This window comes from Nicotiana tomentosiformis, chromosome 7 (genome assembly GCF_000390325.3).
Source record: "Nicotiana tomentosiformis chromosome 7, ASM39032v3, whole genome shotgun sequence".
In the NCBI taxonomy this organism is placed as follows: Eukaryota; Viridiplantae; Streptophyta; class Magnoliopsida; order Solanales; family Solanaceae; genus Nicotiana; species Nicotiana tomentosiformis.
The window spans coordinates 23,424,179-23,447,744 of NC_090818.1; the positions used below are offsets into that span (position 1 = coordinate 23,424,179).

At 38.6% G+C, this 23,566-nt stretch overlaps 1 long non-coding RNA gene across 1 annotated transcript in view; it reads right to left on the reverse strand.

Moving 5' to 3' along the window:
- Positions 1 to 14,742: 14,742 nt before the first annotated feature.
- LOC138895119 (uncharacterized) overlaps positions 14,743 to 23,566 on the reverse strand; it is a 68,095-nt gene continuing 59,271 nt past the window's right edge. Inside the window, exon 2 of the long non-coding RNA XR_011409319.1 lies at positions 14,743 to 15,214. This is a non-coding gene — a long non-coding RNA (uncharacterized lncRNA). The remainder of the gene's footprint in view (positions 15,215 to 23,566) is intronic.

Genomic DNA, 23,566 nt, shown 5'->3' on the forward strand with positions numbered 1-23,566 from the left:
GTATGCAAGAACCAACCTTAGGGGATGAGAATAATCAAAACAAAGAAAAGCAAAAAGGTAAACAAGTCAGTAGGGGATTTTCGAAGGATATTTGCAGTATTTAAACTTGTATTGCGGAATTATAAATGTCCTAATTTTGGGGACCTCATTGTGCCTGAGGTAGGCCTAGCGACACATAGATTTGGAGAAACTTGATGCTGATAACTGTCTCATTTCATTAATGTAATAAATAGATCAAACCTCTAAAATGACAATAATTAAAAGAGTTGCTAGCGGCATTTGCCTTATTACAATCAATTTCTAAAACGACTCTAGAAAAGCAATTAAACAACAATTCTATTCTATTTGGTCCCGGAGGGACCCTCTCCAAGCTTGGATTTCTTGGCCCCATCGATCAGATTCCCCAGGTCGCGCATGTCCAGCAATAGATACGCCCTTGCTAGGTGTCCTCCTTCATTGCCCTTTGCATTATGACAATCCACGATCCTTTTCCTCATATTCCCTTCAAGTTCCATCAGACCCTGCTCTAAGCACTCCAACCTCTCTGTTGATTTTGTAGCAACTTCCCTCCATTCATTGATTGATTCCATGTCTCTCTTGTGTTGTTCCAAATGTCTGGCTTCAGACTCAAGGATTCTCTTGTGCAATCTCTTGTATTTCACTTGTGCTTCAGCAACATCGTCTATGACCCTGTTTCCTCGATCGATCCCTGGCTCAACTTCTCCTGCTATGTCATCATCCAACCATGATAGGTAGAAATACACATGACCGGCGTGGTACCGATCTGGTTTGATGGTATCCTTTTCCACAATAATCTTCAGATGCCACATGTGTTGGGCCTCATACTTGAATGGAATGGCACCACCCTGAAAGTCTGCTTTGTAGTGAACCATCTTAGAAACTCGCGGTATGACTTGTTTTCTCCCAGCCTATCTCATGACCCTGATAGAAACATAAGGATAGATACCTCTCAACCCGATCAACACTAAGTGAGGAACATCCCTGGTCCTGATGATGAACTCGCTAGTAGGGAACCACCCGAACATCTAATGGACCTTGTCATCAGTCAAATTGCTAAAGAAGTGTACCCAATCCACGACGTTTTCTGGTTGTGCAAACCTGTCTGGGATGAAAGTCATTCTTTTTGGATGGTGAAAGGCTATGTGGTAATTCCATGGTCGCCGCGGAAATTCCTGACGGAACTGTCCCCTTTGAAGATGCTCCAATAACCATATTTGCAGTAACAAATTAAAACCCTCAAAATGTCTGAATCTCTTCTTACAACGGTCCAAAGCTCGGTATATCTCTGCCACGATCATTGGGACAGTAGTGTAAGTCTGTCCCTCAATCCCTTCCATTAAGGTCTTGGTAACCATAGCCAAATGAGTGTGAATCCTGTCTCATTGAATTAGAAATACTATCATACTCAGAAAACAGACGATGAATACAAAAACCCGACGATGAGTCCAACCCAGGGAAGTGATGGCAAACTCATTATGAAAAATATGGTAGGATATTTTGTGCCCATAACGCTCATAAAGGAAGTCGAAAGGTATGTAGGACTTCTTCAAGCAGACTAACTCGTCATTCTTTCTAAGACCCATCATTTTTAGAAATCCCCTAGAAGTGCAATTTTCTGGTGCTAACAGACCAGGGCTATCCCAGGGCAGCCCAGCAAAACCTCCTATTTCCTTCAGAAGGGGAGTCATCTCTATATTACCGAAATGAAAAACGGCCCTATTTTTGTCCCAGAACATGGTAGCAGCCTCGATCAGTACATCGTTTGGCTGAATGTCTAGCAAGGAAGGTAAATTTCTGAGAACTCTTTTCACATGGTTTTTGTCTCTTGGCGAGAGATTTTCCCACCAGTCTAGCAATAGAGGTGAGATACTTCGGACCATGCCGAACTTGGGGACTTCGTGCCTCATTTCTGCAAAACAAATAAAGTTAGCCCTTTCCCTCTCCGGGTTTGACTACTTACACATTAATGATTAGCATATCGGCACGTTTTCTACAAATAATGCACATATCATGATCGTGCTCGTTGGGATTATGGAAATCCCGATGGACTTTGGACAAGGCTTTCCTTAGAGAGTTATTATGCAGACAACATTCTAACTCATGCTAGGTTTGGACATGATGCATGCACAGTTAACATCAGAGTAGGGTTTTCTATAGAAGTCTAGACCGGTACCCTCAAGCAGACAACTTGAGAGGGAAAGGCACGGAACCGTCGACTGCATCGCTGATCGACTAGTTTTACTGCAAATAAGCCTTTCCAAATTTAAAAAGGGTGATATAGGAAGAGCGCGGACACTCATCAAATGCCGCTATGGTACTAATTGCGCACGAGTGGAATATGAGGCAGAGCATGTAATCATGCAATAAAATAACACCTTGTCAAGTATTTTGCATGATGAAAGCGATAAATGTGGTATTTAATAAATGTAAAGACAAGAAAGAAAGAAAAATAAAGAAGGAGTTAGTTCGCATAATGGAAAAATTAAAATAAAGCAGTAAAAGGGGTAGGGATTGGGAAAGACATAAAGATTGAAGCCAGCGAACAAGGTTAAACGAAAAGGTTGCATGTAAATTCATGTAAAAAGAAAAATAGGGAAGGGTGTGTGCATGTAGCAAATAAATGGTGAATTTGAGCATAAAATAATAAAGACACGCTTATCGAGGAAGACTAATTCACACAGACCAAGTTCATTATGGTAATAGCCTAAGGATATCCCCAGCAGAGTCGCCATGCTATCGTGCCCCTCTTTCTCACGAAATCGGGTTTCGACGTTGACAACTCTTTTAAAAGGAAGGAAGGGTAATTAAAAGAGAGTCGCCACCTAACGGATTAAGGTGTGTTAGGGCACCTATTGCAAATGACTCGAGTTTATTAGTTTGCATCACCAAAGATCGGGTTAGGGCTCAAATTACCTTGAGGAGAAGGTGTTAGGCACTCCTCGAGATCCACAACGGTGGGTCCCGACCGAACTTAAATCATGTGAATTAGTCTAAGAGAGAAGAGAAACATAAAGAAAGAATTATTTTAATAGGAGTGGGGGGTCCTAAGTTTTTTAGCTTAAAGGATCACCCCGTACAATATTAATAATACTTCGTAACTCCCCCAAGATGGGGGTGTTACTCATATTATTCAGCAGGCATAGACTATCATCTCCTGCTACCCGATTACTATCTTTAAGTTATTTACCTAAAGCACTCTAATCAATTCTAAATCGTACCCTATGCGTGCACTACCCTTCCCTTGCCTATGGCCCTGGAGGCATTTGGACCTCTATTTCTGGATGGTTCTAGACTTAATTTAGGTTGCTCAAAAATGATAAAAACTAGGCGACATACAAAACAAATTGGACTTTCCTGTAAAAGCAAATAAGGGCTCAGGTTAGCCTCCACACTTAGACATCAAATGCACGCCAAACTGATTAGCATTGACAATTACAGATTTTAATAAGTTAAGGTTGCAGAACCCTATAGGCAGGATCTCTATGTGACACTGAATTTAATGAGCAGACATTTTATACGTAAAAGACTTTTCTCTTAATACAATTTCTAAAACTGACATAATTGCCTACTGATTGCAGGTATAAGGGATTAAAACCTATATGCATGATGTCTAGGTGATTCACGCAGTAACTAACAATGGTAATCACAGGAATATGTTCAGAATTGCTTAATCGAGTCCTATAGGCATGGTTTCTAGAATGGTAATTAGCACAGTGTTGAAAACTCTTAAAGAAACGAGCAGGGCAATAATTAAAATGGATTCAGACTCTATAGGCATGATTTCTAGAATTAAAACTGATTTTATATCCTATAGGCATGATTTCTATAATTAAAAACTGATTTTAGATACTATAGGCATGGCATCTAATTTGTAGATTAAACCGTAGGTAAACAGAATCCTATGCACACATTCAGATATTAATCATTCAATATCTTATAAGCATGGTTTCTAACAGGTAAAAGCAGAACACATTTGAACCAAATAAAGAACCTATAGGCAGGATTTCTAACGCACATTTGAGCAAAGTAATGAACCTATAGGCAAGATTTCTACCCATTTCAATACAAGTGTAAGATAAAACCCCTTTTCCAATTTCACTAATACCCCAAAATGTTATTACAAGAATTATTACAGACTAGAATGAATGGAATGAATTACAAAGTAGAATAACTATAGAGAGCCTACAACAGGCCCAAAGATATACCCAGCCAAGCCAAGCCTTCATTCTCATGGCTCATAATAGCCTAAAATTATATCTTCATGGACATAAGGCAGTCAGGAATTAAGTGATTCACCTAGTGGGCATAAAATAGAGTTGAGCATATAGAACCAAGACCCTAGTGTGTCAGAGTTCCCAAGGGCTTCAGGAACCCAGGGCAGTGCTCACACTAAGGAGGTTAATAGAGATAATTCAGGGGAGAGACTAGGGACCAAGTTCTAGTGTGTCAGAGTTCACAAAGGTCTCAAATGAACCCTGAGCAATGCTCACACTAGGGAGGTCAAAGGACAGAACCTACGTAGCCTTGGCTTTCAGCCGTCTAAGAATCAGATTCAAAGAGCTTAGGTGACAAGTGAAAGAAGGGACCAAAGTTGAGAAACAGGAATTGAGGGATTTAAACAGACACGACCAAATTGAGCAAACAAAGAAAACCATTGAATAAATCACAGAACTTTAAAAAAGCAAGCTGAATGTAAACTAAGAATTAGGTCCCAGACTTAGCGCAGAAGCAGTCATATGCTGAAAAGAAGTTGAGAAAAGAACATGTTTACAGGATTGACAAAGATTGTTGTACACAGGTGCAAAATAGGTTGAAACATGGTTGAATTATACTAAGTACACAACCTTGTATTATTACCAAGAAAACAGGACAGCATTATGATGAGTCAAATAATCATAGAAAGAGCAGTGCATCATGTTAGCACAGGGGTGAGATTACAATCACAAATTAAGACACATATGCAAAACTATTACTACAGAATGGAAGATAAAATCATGTCAAGTAGCAGATATAGGCATTCAAGCTTTGTCATAGTGGTCTAATTAGCTAAAGACGATCTGATTATAACAAAGGTTTAGCCTAACATTGCAAAGTAACAATTCAAACATGATGAGACAACTGTTTCAAATCACAAGCAAATACCAGAAGGGTATGGGGTTGAGTGATCATGTTGAGTGACACAATAGCAGAGAGGCAGATTATGACTAACAATGAAGGTCTTAACACAGGCTAAAACAAATATGAGGCATCCACTATAGGGATTCAGGACAAAGTAAGTAAACATGTTCATGAGCATTCAAGAGTCAATTCACTAACTGAATAAACCTTAAGAAGGTTCAGATTAATCAGGCTACAAGTAGATAACTTCAGAACTGGTAGCGTTAAGAGCAGTTAAATGCTAAAGAGACTAAAAGCATATAAAGTTGACAGAACGATACCTAAACATAACTCAGAAGCGTATTGAACCATGGATTCAGAAGTAAGAACACATACAAGTCAGAGAAATGTAAGGATGAAATTGCAAAAGTCAAGTGACTTACTAGTTAAGTGAAAATGCATAAAATAACAGAAATCCACAATATTCTGAATAGCAAGATCTCAGAACTAAATGGCCTTGGCTTTCAGCCGGCCAAAATCAGAGTATAGAATGCAATATCAGAGTAAAGCTTTAGATCTAGTGAGGCTATAATGAAAAAAGTGTCTTCTAAAGGGAATGGGGGAAGGGTTTATATAGTGTAGAAATCGAACACATAGATATGGAGAACAAATTATTCAAATGAAAACAAGATAGAAAGAAAATATTCCGGAATCAATTAGAAGCGATTTTAGAGCATAAATTAGAGATTCAGTAAATCAACAAGGAAACACACAAATAATACCAAAAATACCAAAATCGCTCAGAGTCATATTTAAGGTAAAGAATAAAGTAAAAAATAGGGAAAGATAAAGAAAAAAGAGTAGTCAAACACAGAAAAGGAAAAATATCAAGTAAGAATCGGTAAGAAACAAAGGGGAATTCAAACCCTAGTTGGCAGAAGTCGAAGATTGGCCGAAATCTCAGCTAATCGGACCCATATAGCCATGGTTGTGAAGCATATGGACGAGATACATGTACAGATTCAAGTAGTCAAGAGGAAATGGTCGAAATCTGAGGTGTAGTACTTGCCATGTTTAGGCAAGTACTAAGAGGTAACATAGAATCGTAGGAGATGGTGGTATAATACACAAAAGGTAAGAAAATCATGAAAAAATCCATGATTGAGGCAGATTCGGAGAGGTTTTTTGAGAGGCGGCGGGTTAGGGTTTTCCGCGAGGAGAGAATAGAGAGGCGGCGGGTTTAGAGGGAATGGGGTGGGGGTTTAGGGTTGAGTGGTATAAGGAAAGGAGGGAGTCGTTTGTGAGCCGTTGATCATTTTTGATCAACGACTGGGATTTGAGAAGGGGTTGGGTCGGGATTGGACTGGGTTGGGTCGTTTAGGATTGGGCTAGGGTTATTGGGCCAAGGTCTCGGTAGTCAGGTCCGAAATTAGGAGGAATTTAGGGCTAGATAAATAATTTATAAAAGTAATAAATAAATAACAAAAATATCATTTGTGCATGCAAATGATTAAAAATAATTATTTAACATTATAAAAATATAAAAAGTTATTTTTTTAAAATAATGTATGAAAAATGCCAATGTAATTATACGAAATGCACTGAAAATATTTAAAACCTCATATTGGTATAAATGATAAGTTTGGATGATTAAATAATCATAAAAATAATTAGGTGGGTAATTATTGGATATTTATATAATAAAATGCAGAAAGAAATTGATTTAAAGTCTTTACAAATCATGGAAGATTATGAAAAATACTTGTGTATGCTTGTAAATCGAATGATGATGTATATGCACTATTTTGAAAGTACATATATATATTTGGAAAAATATGAGGGAACAATTGGGTATCAACAGTTGGAGCGAGTGAAGTGCGGATGGGATATTTTAGAGTGCTGAGGCAAAGCCTCATGTGCGGACCACAGAAATCCTCTTGCGGCCGCAGAAAGGAGAATCTGCAGATTGATGGTCTGACTTCGGAAGCTTATACTCCCTCTGTTTTAATTTATGTGAACCCATTTGACTGAGCACGTAGTTTAAGAAAAGAGAGAAGACTTTTGAACTTGTTGTGTAAAATGAGACACATATATTTGGTGTGGCTATAAATCATTGGATAAAGGTAAATTGTTTCCAAATAAGGAAAGAGATCATTCTTTTTGGCATAGACTAAAAAAAAATAGGTTCACATAAATTAAAACGGAGGGAGTATCTTTTAATCTACAAGGAATTTAGAAATGATCCAAAAATGAAAGTTGTAGCCCTTTGAGTCTAGTTTTCAGAAAGATAAACCATTTATTATTTGGATATTTATACAGAAAGTTATGGTCAATTTACTGAAATCTGGTAGTGCTGTCATTGCTGAAGTGCGACTGAACAATTTGGATTGCGGTCGCGAAACCTGAAATATGCGGACCTCACAAAAAATGTATGGTCAGCAAAATAGGATTAGATTTTGTACTATATAAATGAGGGTTAGAGTATTATTTCACATTTGGACTTTGAGAGCTCGGTTTGTGGCGATTTATCGTGGAATTTTTAAGAAAATCATCGGGGTAAGTGATTCTAACTCGGATTTGGTTAAAATAAATGAATATATCATTGTTTTCATCATTTAATTGGTATTTTGAGATTGAAATTTGGGGAAAATTATAGAAACTTCATAAACCATAATTTGAGGATTTGAAGGTCGAGTTGTGATTGAATTTGATTAATTTTGGTATGGTTGGACTCGTGGTTAAATGGGTATTCAGATATTGTGGCTTTTACCGAATTCCGAGACGTGGGCTCGGGGGTTGACTTTTGACCTTTTGATTAAGAACTTAGTATTTTCTTATGAAATTGATTCCTTTAGCTCGTGTTGATTGTATTGAATTTCTCTTGACTAGTTTCGGGTCGTTCGGAGGTCGGTACGCGTGAGATGGAATTTTTGGAGCATCGTTTGGCTTGCTCGATATTGGATTTGGCTTTTTCGAGGTAAGTAACACTTCTAAACTTGGTGCTGAGGGTATGAAATCCTGACTTACATGTTATGTGATTGATCTAAAGGTGACACGCATGCTAGGTGATGGGCGTGTGGGCATGTACCGTAGTAATGGTGATTTAGTCGATTCCATGGAATCATGTAGCTATCTTATCTGAATACTTGTAGTATACTATATGTGTTAAAGCACTTGAGTTGTGATTTATGCTAGAAAACATGTTTAGACTATATGCTGGTATCGTTGGGACCCACAGTGGTCGTTCCTTGCTGTTGAGTTATTTGTTTAATTGCAGTTATGTACTCAGTCGCATTCATCATTACATATCATATCTCAGTCTCTGTTATTGTATATTGTCACATCTCACATCATTGATTTGAGATTCTTAGCATGAGTGTTGTGAGCCCGAGAGACTGGAAAGATTAATGACTGAGTGAGGCGGAGGGCCTGATTGTGAGGATACTGATACTATAACACGTGAGGCATCACGCGAGTTATCCGTGCGGATCCAGATATTGATACTATAACATGTGAGTTGTCCGTGCATTACATGACTTGTCTGTGCGGATCCAGATATTGATACTATAGCACATGAACTGTCGTGCAACACGTGAGTTGTCCGTGTGAATACAGATATTGATACTATTGCACGTGAGTTGTCCGTACGTGTCACGACCCAAAATTCTAACCTGTCGTGATGGCGCCTATCTCGATACTAGGCAAGCCGACAATCTCAATAAACCACTATTTCTTTTAAGTTTGAAAATATGATATTTAAACACAACTCACAAATCTCGCAAATATCGATACAAGCACTCCCAAAACCTGGTGTCACTAAGTACATGAGCATATAATATGAATACAAGTCAGGAAAATACGCTCCATAACAGTCTGAGACCAAATACTGTAAATAAGGAGATAGGGAAGGAGAGGCAAGGTCTGCGAAACACGACAACTACCTCTGAATCTCCGAAAAATCAACTGTGCAAACGAATCAACACCCGCTATGTCCGGGAACACCTGGATCTGCACACGAAGTGCAGGGTATAGTATGAGTACAACCAACTCAGCAAGTAACAATAATAAATAAGGAACTGAAGATAGTGACGAGCTACACAGTTATAGTTCACTTTCAGTAATTCCAGCAAAGAATATAGATGCTTTCAAATCCAACAGTTTAAGTCAAATCAATTTTATACAGTTCAAGTTCATGTAATCCAGATATAAAATCTTTCAGAGTTTTTTACAACAATGATAGATAGCAACTAAGTGCAACAACAAATGAAAAGCAAGTGCCTCTCAGGGCAACAATCACGCAACTCGTCACAACAGCTCAACCATTCGGCTTTCAGCCCTCAGCACTCACACTCAATGGGTACCCGCGCCCACTAGGAGTGTACAGACATCGGAGGGGCTCCTACAACCCAAGTGCTATAATCTGCACGGGCAACTCACGTGCTGCACGGACAACTCACGTGCTATAGTATCAATATATGGATCCGTACGGATAACTCACGTGCTGCACGGACAACTCACGTGTTATAGTATAATATCTAGATCCGCACGGACAACTCACGTGCTACACAGACAACTCACATGCTATAATATAATATCTCACAATCAGGCCCTCGGCCTCGCTCAGTCATAAATCTCTCTAGTCTCTCGGGCTCTCAACAATCATGAAATCAGCCCAAACAACAATGATATGATGCATCAAATGAACATTAGAGACTGGGATAAAATAATCAAGTAAACTGTGACTGAGTATAAAACAGCAATTAAGCAGATAGTTCAACATGTACATGACCTCTGTGGGTCCCAATAGTACTAACATATAGCCTAAACATGGTTTCTAATATGACTTACAGTCAAATTTCCACAATACATAGAGAGCACATAGCTAACAACAAGTTATTCAACTTTACAGTTTCCACGGGACGGACCATGTCACAATCCCCTCGGTGTACACCCACACGCCCGTCACCAAGCATGTGCGTCAACTCCAAAAAAATCACATGATACAAAGTCCGGGGTTTCATACCCTAAAGACCAGATCTATAACTGTTACTTACCTCAAGCCGTGTAATTCTTTATTCTGCAATGTCTTTTCCTCATGAATTGGCCTTCAAACGCCTTGAATCTAGCCACAAATAATTCGATTCAATCAATAAAATTTATTGAAATTAATTCCATAAGAAAATATAAATTTTCCATCAAAATCCGAAATTTAGCTCAAAAATCGCTCGTGGGGACCACGTCTTGGAACCCGACAAAAGTTACAAAATCTGGAAGCCCATTCAACCACGAGTCTAACCATACCAATTTTACCAAAATCCGACATCAACTCGACCTCCAAATCATCGAATCTTATTTCCAAATCCCTAAGTTCAAACCCTCGATTTACACCTCAAAAACATGTAATCTAGTCGGATTATTCGATGATAATTCAATATTATGGAGCAGAAATGATCACAAGGGACTTACCTCAATTTTCCCTTGAATTCTCTCTCAAAATCGCCCCAAAAACCGTACTTGAAGGTCCAAAAAAAGGAAAACTCAGAACCCCTTCGAAATGTATACTATCCAGGGGTTCCGCATCTGCGACTCACTTAGCCGCATCTGCGGTCTCGCAGGTGCGAGAATTCAATCGCTTCTGCGGTTTCGCCAAGCCTCCACTGGAGCCGCTTCTGCGAGCTAGGAGCCGCTTCTGCGGGCTAGCATTTGCGAGGCTAGCTCTGCTTCTGCGATGGCTGGTGCGCACGTGCGGCTTCGCACCTGCGATCAAACCTCCTCAGGTGCGAAAATGCCAGAAGCAAAAATTTCAGCAGTGGTTTTAAGACCGATTTGATCCGTTAACCATCCGAAACTCACCTGAGGCCCCCGGGACCTCAACCAAATATATCAACAAGTCCTAAAACATCATACGAACTTAATTGAGTCTTCAAATCACATCTAACAACACTAAAAATATGAATCCCACATATATTCAAGCCAAATGAACTTCGAAACTTTTAATTTCTACAAAAGACGCCGAAACCTATCAAATCACGTCCGATTGACCTCAAATTTTTCACACAAGTCATAAATGACATAACAGAGGTATTCCAATTTTTAGAATTGGATTCCGACCCCGATATCAAAAAAGTCAATCCCCCGGTCAAACTTCTAAAAATTCAACTTTCGCCATTTCTGGCCTAATTCCTCTACCGACCTCCAAATAATTTTCCGGACATGCTCCTAAGTCCAAAATCACCATACGGAGCTATTGAAATCATCACAATTCAAATCCGAGGCCATTTACATATAAGTCCACATCCGATCAACTTTTTCTAACTTAAATTTTTAATTATGAGACTAAGTGTCTCATTTCACTCCGAATTTCTTCCGGACCCAAACTAACTAATTCGGTAAGTCATAAAACAACTGTAACATATAAATTGAGCAGTAAATAGGAGAACACGGTTATAATACTCAAAACGATCGGCCGGGTCGTTACAGTGCGGATCAGGCTTTATTGATTCATTCCAGGATTTGTCTTATTATAGCGCTTGGGCTGGATCGGCCCCTCCGGAGTCTGCACATCCACAGTAGAAGCAGTTGCTAGCAGTTATTATGCCTGGGCTGGATCTGCCCTGGGTTGGATTTGCGCTGTACAATACTAAGTGATTGACTGTGTCGAGTGATTGAGCGTAATGAGTAGAAAGTATGAGACAGTGAGATTGAGTACTCTAAGAGTGTGAGTACATGAGTTCATCACTGAGATGCATTGCATTTGACATGCGTACTTGAGATACATGCATAGATATGCATTTCCTTCTGATACCCGGTTTTGGTGACATTCATGGTTTCACCTGTATATTGACATGTAGGCATAGAGATGTATTTTCTTCATGCTATCTGAAAATGGAACATCTTATTTACCGTTGAAAAGTTTTTTTGGAAAATTACAGTTTTCAAACTTACTCATATGATTTTGGTATTTTCGGTGAAAGATTTGGGATTTACTGTTTTACTTGAAAAGCATGCCATATATTTCCGTAACTGTGAACAAGTTGAGCATCTTACATCTGAGTTATTTTCATGTACCATTTTATTATATTATTATGATTGTTGCTGGTTATTGGAGTTGGACTTTGACCCTTGTCCTACCTTGTCACTACTTTCAACCTAAGGTTAGGTTTGTTACTTATTGAGTATATGAGGTCGGTTGTGCTCATACTACACTTTTGCACCTTGCGTGCAGATGTTGGATGCTGATGATGCTGCGTACAGTGGGAGTTGGATCGGAAGATGTACCTGCATTCCAGTTATGGCTATCACTAGTCCTTAGTAGCATTTGATTCGAATTCTGTTTATTTACATTTCAAACAGATGTTGTAATTATTTCAATTCAGTTTTGTAAAGAGACCTAAATCTTAGACGCTCATGATTTGTATTACTAGTCATTGGGGAGTTGTATAAAGTTTAGTTATCGCATCTTTGACTCACATCAATATTATTATATTGTATTCTATTGTTAATTGGCTTATCTAGCAGGTTGGGTTAGGTATCATTACGACGGTTTGAATTTTGGATCGTGACAAAAAGTATGCATATAATATCGTTAATGGTAGCGTACTGATCATCAAGCTTGATCTTGAATTTGCAAGTACTGTACACAAATAACGTCATATGTTCATCTCTTCCCAATTTTATAAACAATGAAAATGAAATTTATGCACAAAAATATTATATAAAATAATATACCTGTGGAAAAAGCACCAATCTAGAGAAAACAAAAAAGGAAAAGAAAAAATAAGAAAGAAACTTTATGTACATAGAGCTTCTAACGAAAAGGAGAGAAATTAGTAATGAAGAAAAAGAAGACAGTCGTCTAACGAAGAGGATGTGTGGTATTTTTAATAACCAATCATTAGTAACTGACATTGGGTAATAGGAATAGGAAGAGTAATGCCTAGTGAGTAATTGTAATTAACAGAATTATTATTAAATCTATCAAGTTGTAATTGTAATAGAACGTGTCTTTTAAAAATGGGAAGAATGGATAATTGAAGAAAACTAAATAAGAGAAAACGGCAAAAAAGGAGAAAAAAAAGATAAATAGGTTTTTTGGCCAAAGAGAAGTAGGGGTGTGCATGGTTTGGGCATACCTGAAATCCAAACAAAAATTCTAATTTTTTGATTACGGATTGGATTTTGGATCCGATTTTAAAATTTTTAGATTTCGGATTGGATAATGGATTTGGTACTTCGAAAATTTGGATATCCGAAAATTCGAAATTTTTATACTTTATATTTTGTCCATTATCCATATGATAGTAATAATAAGTTCAACACCCTACCCATTAGATATTATCTCATATATTCAATATTAATTACTAAGTTACTGTCATAATACTTTCTATTTGAATATGGTTTTACTATAGCTACTTCTTATCAGTTGTATTAATGTCTCTGTTGCAATAACAATAACAACAACAAACCCAGTGTAATTCCACAAGTGGGGTCCGGAGAGGGTACCTCTACCTTGTGAAGGTAAAGAGGCTGTTTCCGATAGACCCTCGGCTTAAGGAACAATAACCAATAATAACAATAACAAGAGAAAAAAAAATAAAGACACTACGTGTAACGTCTCTGTTGCATTTCCTTGATAATAATTTCATTACTTGAATATTTTGTTCGGATGATTGAGGTGAGAATGAGAAACTTTTGAGGCAATTTAACATGAGTAGTTCATTTGGATATTCCTTTTTGTAAAGAAAAATCCAAAATATCCAAACCGATTACTCCGAAACCGGACTTAAAAAATTTGATCCAATCCGAGCTTAATTGGATTGGATTTGGATTGTCATTTCTTCAATCCGAAAATCGAAAATCCAAACTGAAATTTTCGTATTTGATCCGAACTACTCGAATGCCCATCCCTAATAAAAATTAATACTACTAGAAATACAGACTTTTCCCACGGAAGAATCAATGGAAAATCTGTGTGAAATTTCAATATTCCCACGACATTCCCATGAGAGACGCTCAGTGGAAAAATGGCTGACGGGAAAATAGTTTCCCAGGACATCAGTGGGTAATTCCTAGGGAGTTTCCCATTGAGGGTTTCACGAGAACTTGGTGGGGTCACCTAGTGTATTTTTCCACGAACGTCGTGAAAAAAGTAAGAAAATATAATAATTTAATTTTCTTAAGTTTTCCGCCGAATCTGTGAGAAGTATTAAAAATAATTTAGATATTATTTTAATGTTATCAGTGAAAAATATTCATAACCTGGAAATAAACATATGAACATTCCCACAAAAATCAATGGAAAATATTGAAATTCTGGAAAGAATATGCACAAAATTCCCATGGAGTCGGTGGAAAATCCGTGGGAAATCTAGAAAATATTTTCATGGCCAAATCTGTTTTTAGAACTACACCACCTACCAAACAGAAAGTACAACCAACAATACAAGACTAAATACAATTAAGTATTCAAATACCGAATTCAACATGCAATCAAATTCATTTCATAAACAACACCTAATTCAATCCATTTCATAATTAATATCCAACTAAACAGAAAGTAGAACAAAAACTCAAAAAATCCAGCATTCAAAATTTAACATCCAGGTAACATCCAAGACGAACTAATAAAAGAAACTACTCCTTAGTTATCATCAGATGCTGGAGAACAGGGCACAGGAAATGCACCAGATACTAAGAGGGAATTTATCTGAGACTTGAGACTTTTAACATCACTAGTGACAAGTCTTAATGCATCGTCCTTTCGCCTCATTTCTTCCTCCCTCCGCTTTGCCTCTTCTTCCCTTCCAGCCTTTTTTTGACGATACAACTCAGTAATCTTCTCTACCTTCCTATTCAATTTCTCAAACTCATCCAGATCAACCGAGCAATGTGAGGAAGAATAAGAACCAGAAAATCTAGAAGTACGACGACCGAGACTAAACTTTGATCCAAGGCCGTAGACTCTCCCCTTATGCACGCCACCAGCTGCCTTAATCCACATATCCATGATCTCTTCTTGAGATGGTTGGATTGGCCTACCTTGATCATCAATCGGCTGACTTTGAATGAACTCCTCTAAGCTTTGTTTGAAAGTATCCTGTAAAAAAATTACAATTATTATGAAAGTAAACTTTATTAAAGAAAATTTATGCAAGTATATTTATTTCTCAAACTTTAAAGTGAAATACACGGAAAGATATAAAGCTTAGCAGTCTGACTGGACTTAATCATTTTAATGTGTTTCAAAAATATCTATGTATGAAACTTACTCGCATATAGACAATGTATCAATACTTCTAATAGGGAAAATTGCTACACCATATATTTTGTAAAAATCAATACCCATAAGCCAACTAGTAGGCACCACTGGTATCTTCTCTCAGTACCTTTTTGAAATAACAAAATAAAATCTACAAGAATATACTTCCGTGTTCTTCCAAGTGGTGCATTGATATGAATTCAAAAAGGAGCAATCTCAGAATTATAAGTTCATGGGCATGGATGGATTTAGTTGATGCATCAATTCTACTAGTTACAGCTACCAGAACAAAATGTCCAATTCCTTTATCCTTTTACTTTCAGTGGAAATAACAAAAACATGCATTTTAATAGTCATGTGTGAGCATGTGGTTTAACTTTGATTCTTTTATGTCAGATTTTAGGATACAATAAAAAAATTAGAGTTTAATATAATATATTATATATAGATCTTTGAGTAGTCTCACTTTAATAGGCAAGATGGTAGCTTTTCATTTTTGTTTTTTCTTATTTTGGCTAATCATTGCAAGTTCTGAGACTGTATTCAAGCATAAGTTTTTCCTACTAAAAGTTGGTTTGCTTTCTGCAACTTTGAATCTCATCTTCAGTACTTTCACATACATAATTGGAACAACCATCAATTCTAACAATTCTGTCCTACATAGCTTTCATATCACGATCCAAAATTCTAACATGTCGTGATGATGTCTATCTCGATTCTAGGCAAGCCGATAACCTCAATAAACCACAATCTCTTTTAAGCTTGAAAATATAATATTTAAACACAATCCTCAAGTCTCGCAAATACCAATACACACACTCCCAAAACCTGGTGTCACTGAGTAAATGAACATCTATATATTACAAGTCTGGAAAACGTAGTCTATAACAATCTGAGACAAACTACAGTAAATAAAAAGATAGGGAAAGAGAGACAAGGTCTGCGAAACATGGCAGCTACCTCTGAATCTTCGGAAAATCGACTGTGTGAAAGAATCAACACCCACTGTATCCGGGATCACCTGGATCTGCACACGAAATGCAAGGTGTAGTATGAGTACAACCAACTCAATAAGTAACAATAATAAATAAAGAACTGAAAGTAGTGACGAGCTTCTCAGGTAAGTCCAAATACAGTACTTTTCAATATAAAAGAGTAGGCATGCTCTCAAGTTCAAAATTTAAGATTTCACTGAAATTTCATATCAAGTTTGACCGAAACAGAAAATTGTGATGACACAAAATGTCATCTTTAAATTTAATAAGTATTTTTGTATTCTAAGACCTTGAAAAGCACCATTTATCATTCCTCGACTTGCGTGCACAGCCCGTACAATTTTCCGAAAAGTTTTTATGAGAAAAATAGATTAAAATATAAAATAGATCTTTAAAAAATAACTGAGTTGATTTTGGTCAACATTTTAAGCAAACAGACCCGAATCAGTATTTTGATAATTCCGGTAGGTCCGTATCGTAATTTAAAAATTGGGCGTATGCCCGGAATCGAATTCCGAGGTCCCTAGCTTGAGATATGGAATTTTGATGAAAAGTTAAAAGTTTGAAAGCTTAATGATTTTTAAGAAATTACTGATGTTGGATTTATTGACCCCGGGTCCGTATTTTAGTTTCGGAGCCCGGTATAGGACCACTATAATATTTATGACTTGTATGCCGAATTTGGTGAGAATCGGAGTTGATTTGACGTGATTCGGACGTCTAGTTGTAAAAATATAAGTTTTAAAGTTTTCTTGAAAATTTCCTTTGATTTGGTGTCCGATTCGTAGTTCTTGGAGTTATTTTAGTGATTTGATCACGCGAGCAAGTTCGTATGATGTTTTAGGACTTGGGTCCATGTTTGGTTTGGAGGCCCGAGGGCTCGGGTTGGTTTCGGGTGATTAACGGACCATTTTTGGACTTGGGAAAAACTGCAGAAATCTGCTTCTGGTATCCTTCTTCGCGTTCGCGAGAGGGGGCTTGCATTCGCAAAGAAGAAACTGGAGGAAGATGAAAATTACTCTTTGCGTTCGCAAAGAGGGGGCCGCGTTCGCAAAGGGAAGAGGGCAGTGTTCATCGCGAACGCGTGGAAGCGTTAGCGTTCGCATAGAAGGCGAGGCTTGGCCGGGCACCTAGTGATTAAACTTCGCGTTCGCGAAGAGCAAAGTTCTGGTAGCACAAAAATGTGCTTCACGAACGTAAGGCACTGATCGCATTCGCGAAGGGTAAAAATCCGAGAAACAGAACTTAAGTTCTTGAATATCGGATTCGTCCCATTTTCAACCCTTTTTCATTTTTGAGCTCGGGTAATGCGATTTTTGGGAGATTTTCACGAAAAAACATTGGGGTAAGTGTTCCTTATCCTATATTGATTATATTTCATGATTCCATACTCGTTTATATTATGAATCCGTGAATTTATGGAAAAAAAAAATCAGATTTTTATAAAATCTTCCAAAAATAAAAATTTTATATTTGAAGGTCCATTTGACATCGGAATTTGATAAATTTTGTATGGTTGGACTCGTATCGGAACGGGTGTTTGGATTTCGTAAGTTTTTCTGAGATTTGAGATGTGGGTCCCACTGCCGAATATTTTAATAAATTTCGGATTTTACTCCGAAAAATTAGTAAATTCATATGAAATTAATTCCTATGATTCGTATTGAATATATCGAAATGTTTGTGAATAGATTTGAAGCTTTTGGAGACAAATTTAAAAGGAAAAGTTGTGGTTGAGTAATTGATCGGAATTTGCAAATCGAGGTAAGTGTCATGGTTAACCTTGACTTGAGGGAATAGAACCCTTAAACTATTTGTTATATGAAATGCATGTGAACGACGTATAGGCGAGGTGACGAGTGTCTATACGTCGTCAAATTAATTGTTTGCATAATTTCTTGAAAAATCATAAATCGTTTTAAATCATGAATTAATTATTATAATAATTATTCCTCTCCTATTCTTTGTCAAATAGTAATTCTTGAATTCCTGCATTAGTTGTTACATGCTATTTGAATTATGTGTCTTAATTGTTATTTGACATTTAGCATATTAAATATTAAAAACTGCCTATTTTCTCCCTGATGTCCATAATAATTTGCTATTTGCCATTGTTTGTTTCATAATTAAATCATAATTATTGTATGCTTGTTGTCTTATAATTGTATATTAATTATTGCATTTATTGGGGAAATTTATTCTATAAGAATTGGTAAATGGATATATTGGGGGATCGGGTTGCACGTCGCAACAGAATTGATTTAAATTGATATATTGGAGGATCGGATTGCACGCCACAACAGACTTATTAAAAGTCAGTATTGGAAGATCGGGTTGCACGCCACAACAGACTTATTAAAAGTCCATATTGGAGGCTCGGGTTGCACGCCGCAACAGACTTATTTAAAAGTCGATATATATATATATATATATATATATATATATTGGAGGAGCAGGTTGCACGCCGCAACAGAATTGAATGTGTATATATTATGAGAGCAGGTTGCACGCTGCAACGGAAATTGATGGAAATGATAATTGGTTATGACTGCTGAGTTAGCTTCAATTATTATAAATGAGTTACATAATTTATTTTTATTATTTGTTGTTGTTACTAATATTGCGTACAAGTTAATGTAAGTGTCCCGCCTTAGCCTCGTCACTACTTCGTCGAGGTTAGGCTCAACACTTACAAGTACATGGGGTCGGTTGTACTGATACTACATTCTGCACTTCTTGTGCAGATTTCAGAGTTGGTTCCAACGGCGTACTATAGACTTTCTCGGATTTCAGCTACTCGGAGGAGACTTTAGGCATAACTGGACAGTATCTGCAGTTCTGAAGTCCCTGTCTATTTTACTTTAGATGTGTGTTTGTTTCCAGACAGCTTTATTTTATTCAGACCTTTATTTGTATTTATTATAGAAGCTCGTGCACTTGTGACACCAATTCTGGGATGGTATTTAGACACCGTTGTTTTTATGGATTATTCACAATATTTCAGAATTTACTTCCGCAATTGTTCTTTGTTATTAATAAATTTAAAAATTGTTTTAAAAATTAATAATATTATTCTAACGTTGGCTTGCCTAGCAAGTGAAATGTTAGGCACCATCACTGTCCGAAGGTGGGAATTTTGGGTCGTGACAGTTGGTATCAGAGCACTAGGTTACATAGGTCTCACCAGTCACGAGCAAGCTTAGTTTAGTCTGAAGGATCGGTACAGAGACGTCTGTACTTATCTCTCAGAAGCTATAAAGTATAGGAATAATATCACTTCTTTCTTATTCTGTCGTGCGAATTTATTCTATCATCGATGATCGAATCATTCTACTCTACCGATGGACAGGGACCAGAGCCACCGGTGGAAACTATGGCCAGGGGTAGAGGTCGAGGCTAAGGTCATGCTAGAGGCCGAGGCAGAGGCAGAGGTAGAGCTCAGTCTAGAGCTCGAGCAGTTGCACCTATTATAGAACCTCAGGTGTATCTTCAGGAGGAAGTTCAAGTTCAGAATGTACCAGTTGGACCAGTTCAGGTCCCGGAAGGATTCATAGACACTCTAGTACTTTAGGACGCTCTAGTCTGTTTGGTAAGTCTTATGGAGGGTGTGGCCCAGAATGGTATATTTCCAGTGGCACCAGCCATCTCACAGGCTGGGGGAGGAGCACAAACCCCCACTACTCCCGCTCCGCAGCAGATGGCTCCCCAGAATCAGGCTCCAGCAGCCCCACCAGTTGGGGTAGTTCAGCCAGTTGTTATGGCACAGACCGGTGATAGGCCAGCCATGTCTTTTGAGGCCTTATTGAGATTGGATAAGTTTACTACGCTCTTTCCAGTTCACTTCAGCGGTACACCTTCTGAGGACCCACAGGATTATCTTGAACACTGCCACGAGGTACTGCGGAACATGGGTATAGTTGAGACCAATGGGGTTGATTTTGCTGTATTTCAGATGACCAGTTCTGCCAAGAGGTAGTGGAGAGATTATACATTGACCCGACCAGTCGGATCGCTTGCACTTACCCGGGAGCAGTTCCCTCAGCTATTTCTGGAGAAGTTCCTCCCTATCACACTAGGAGAGGAATCCCGCAAGCAATTTGAGCGTCTACAGTAGAGCAGTATGATTGTTACTCAGTATGAGTTCCGTTTTGTGGATTTGGCCCGTCATGCTCTCCTTTTACTACCTACTGAGGGAGAGAGAGTGAGGAGGTTTATTGAGGGACTCACTCACCCTATCAGACTTCAGATGGCCAAGGAGACCGAAAGTGAAATTTCTTTTCAGGCGGCTGCTAATGTCGCAAGGATGATCGAGATGGTTCTTGCACAGAGAGAGGGCAGAGGTCTAATAAGAGGCCTCGTCAGTTTGGTGGTTTCGGTGGTGCCTCGTCTGGAGGTAGGGGTAATTTTGGTAGGGGTCATCTTCCCAGAACGTTTCATTCAGCACTTCATGCATCACCCGGTGCTTCAGGGAGTCACGGTCCTATTATGCCTTACTATGGACAACCACAATTTAGTACACATTCAGCTCCTATCAGTGCACCGCCACTCCAGAGTTACTATAACGGTTATCCAGCCCATTTGGGTCAGCTTCAGCTTCAGCAGCCATGACATCAGGATGGGTGTTATGAGTGTGGAAACATTGGTTATATCAGGAGGTATTGCCCTAGATTGGTGAGTAACAGATCTCGGCAATATTCTCGTGCCATCATACCGGCACCGGTTGCTTCACTGCCTGCTCAGCCAACTACAGGTAGGGTCAAGCAGCTAGAGGTGAAGGTCAGGCCATTAGAGGTGGAGGTCAGGCCATTAGAGGTGGAGGTCAGACCGTTAGAGGTGGAGGCCAACCAATTAGAGGCCTTCCCAGGGACGCAATTCAGAGTGGTGTGGCCCAACCCCGATTTTATGCTTTTCCAGCTAGGCCTGAGGCCGAGTCATCTAATGTCGTGATCACAAGTATTATTCCAGTTTGCCATAGAGATGCTTCAGTTCTATTTAATCCAGGATCTACTTATTCCTATGTGTCCTCCTATTTTGCTTCATATTTGGTTGTGCCTTTGTGATTCTCTGAGTACTTCTGTATGTGTATCTATACCGGTGGGAGACTCTGTTGTAGTAGATCATGTCTATCGTTCGTGTGTGATTACTATTGGTAATCTTGAGACTAGTGTGAATCTTCTACTTCTCGATATGGTAGATTTTGATGTCATCTTGGGTATGTATTGGCTGTCACCTTATCATGCTATATTGGATTGTCATGCCAAGATAGTGACTCTAGCCATGCCGGGGTTACCTCGGTTAGAGTAGAAAGGAACTTCTGGTCATTCTGCCAGCAGGGTTATTTCTTATATGAAAGCTCGGCGTATGGTAGGGAAAGGGTGTCTATCCTATTTGGCTTATAGTCGCGATCCCAGTGTAGATGTTCCTTCTATGGACTCAGTACCAGTTGTTCGTGAATTTCTAGAAGTATTCTCTGCAGATCTGCCGAGGATGCCACCCGGCGGAGATATTGACTTCTGTATTGATTTGGCTCCGGGCACTCAGCCCATTTCTATTACACCGTACCTTATTGCCCCGCCGTAGTTGAAAGAATTAAAATAGCAGTTACAAAACTTGCTTGATCAGGGATTTATTAGACCTAGTATCTCGCCCTGGGGTGCACCAGTATTATTTGTAAAGAAGAAAGATGGCTCTATGCGGATGTGTATAGATTATCGGCAGTTGAACAAGGCCACTATAAAAAACAAATATCCGCTGCCAAGAATTGATGACTTATTTGATCAGCTTCAGGGTGTCAAGGTATTTTCGAAGATCGATTTGAGGTCTGGTTACCATCAGTTGAAGATTAGGGCATCTAATGTCCCTAAAACAGCTTTTCGGATACGGTATGGGCATTACGAATTCCTAGTGATGTCATTTGGGTTGACAAATGCCATAGAAACATTTATGGATTTGATGAATTGGGTGTTCAAGCCTTATTTGGATTCTTTTGTGGTTGTATTCATTGATGATATCTTGATTTACTCCAACAGTCGAGAGGAGCATAAGTAGTATCTTCGAAGTGTGCTTCACACTTTGAAGAATAATCAGTTATATGCCAAGTTTTCAAAATGTGAGTTTTGGTTAGACTCACTTGCCTTTTTAAGGCATGTTGTATCGACAGAAGGCATAAAGGTGGATCCTAAGAAGATAGAGGCTGTTCAGAATTGGCCTAGACTTACTTCAGTTACAGAGATCCAGAGGTTCCTGGGTTTAGCAGGTTATTATCGTCGGTTCGTGGAAGGGTTTTCATCTATATCAAGCACATTGACCAGACTAACCCATAAGGGTGCCCTATTTAGATGGTCATACGAGTGTGAGTTGAGTTTTCAGAAACTCAAGACTGCTTTGACTACATCGCCAATGTTGGTATTACCCACAGGTTCAAGACAGTATACAGTATATTGTGATACATCTCACATTGGGCTTGGTGCAGTATTAACGTAAGATGGCAGGGTGATTGCATATGCATCGCGGCAGTTGAAGGTTCACGAGAAGAATTATCCTGTTCATGACTTAGAACTGGCAGCCATTGTTCATGCACTGAAGATTTGGAGGCACTACCTCTACAGTGTCTCGTGTGAGGCATTTACTGATCATCATAGCCTTCAGTACCTGTTCAAACAAAAAGATCTTAATTCGAGGCAGAGAAGATGGTTGGAGTTGTTGAAAGACTATGATATCACTATTTTATATCACCTCGGAAAGGCCAATGTGGTGGCCGATGCTTTGAGTAGAAAGGCTGTGAGTATGGCCAGTCTTGCATATATTCCGGTTGGTGAGAGACCATTAGCTGCAGATGTTCAGACTTTGGCTAATCAATTCGTGAGGTTAGATGTTTCAGAACCCAGTTGGGTTCTAGCTTGCACAGTCGCTCGGTCTTCTTTATATGAGCGTATCAGAGAGAGGCAGTATGATCATCCTCATTTACTTGTCCTTAAGGACACGGTGCAGAATGGTGATGCCAAACAGGTTGCTGTGGGGGAAGATGGAGTTCTGCGAATGCATGGTCATATTTGTGTGCCTAATGTGGATGTGCTTTGTGAATTAATTCTGGAAGAGGCACACAGTTCCAGATATTCTATTCATCCAGGTACAACCAAAATGCATTAAGATTTGCGGCAACATTATTGGTGGAGGAGAATGAAAAAGGATATAG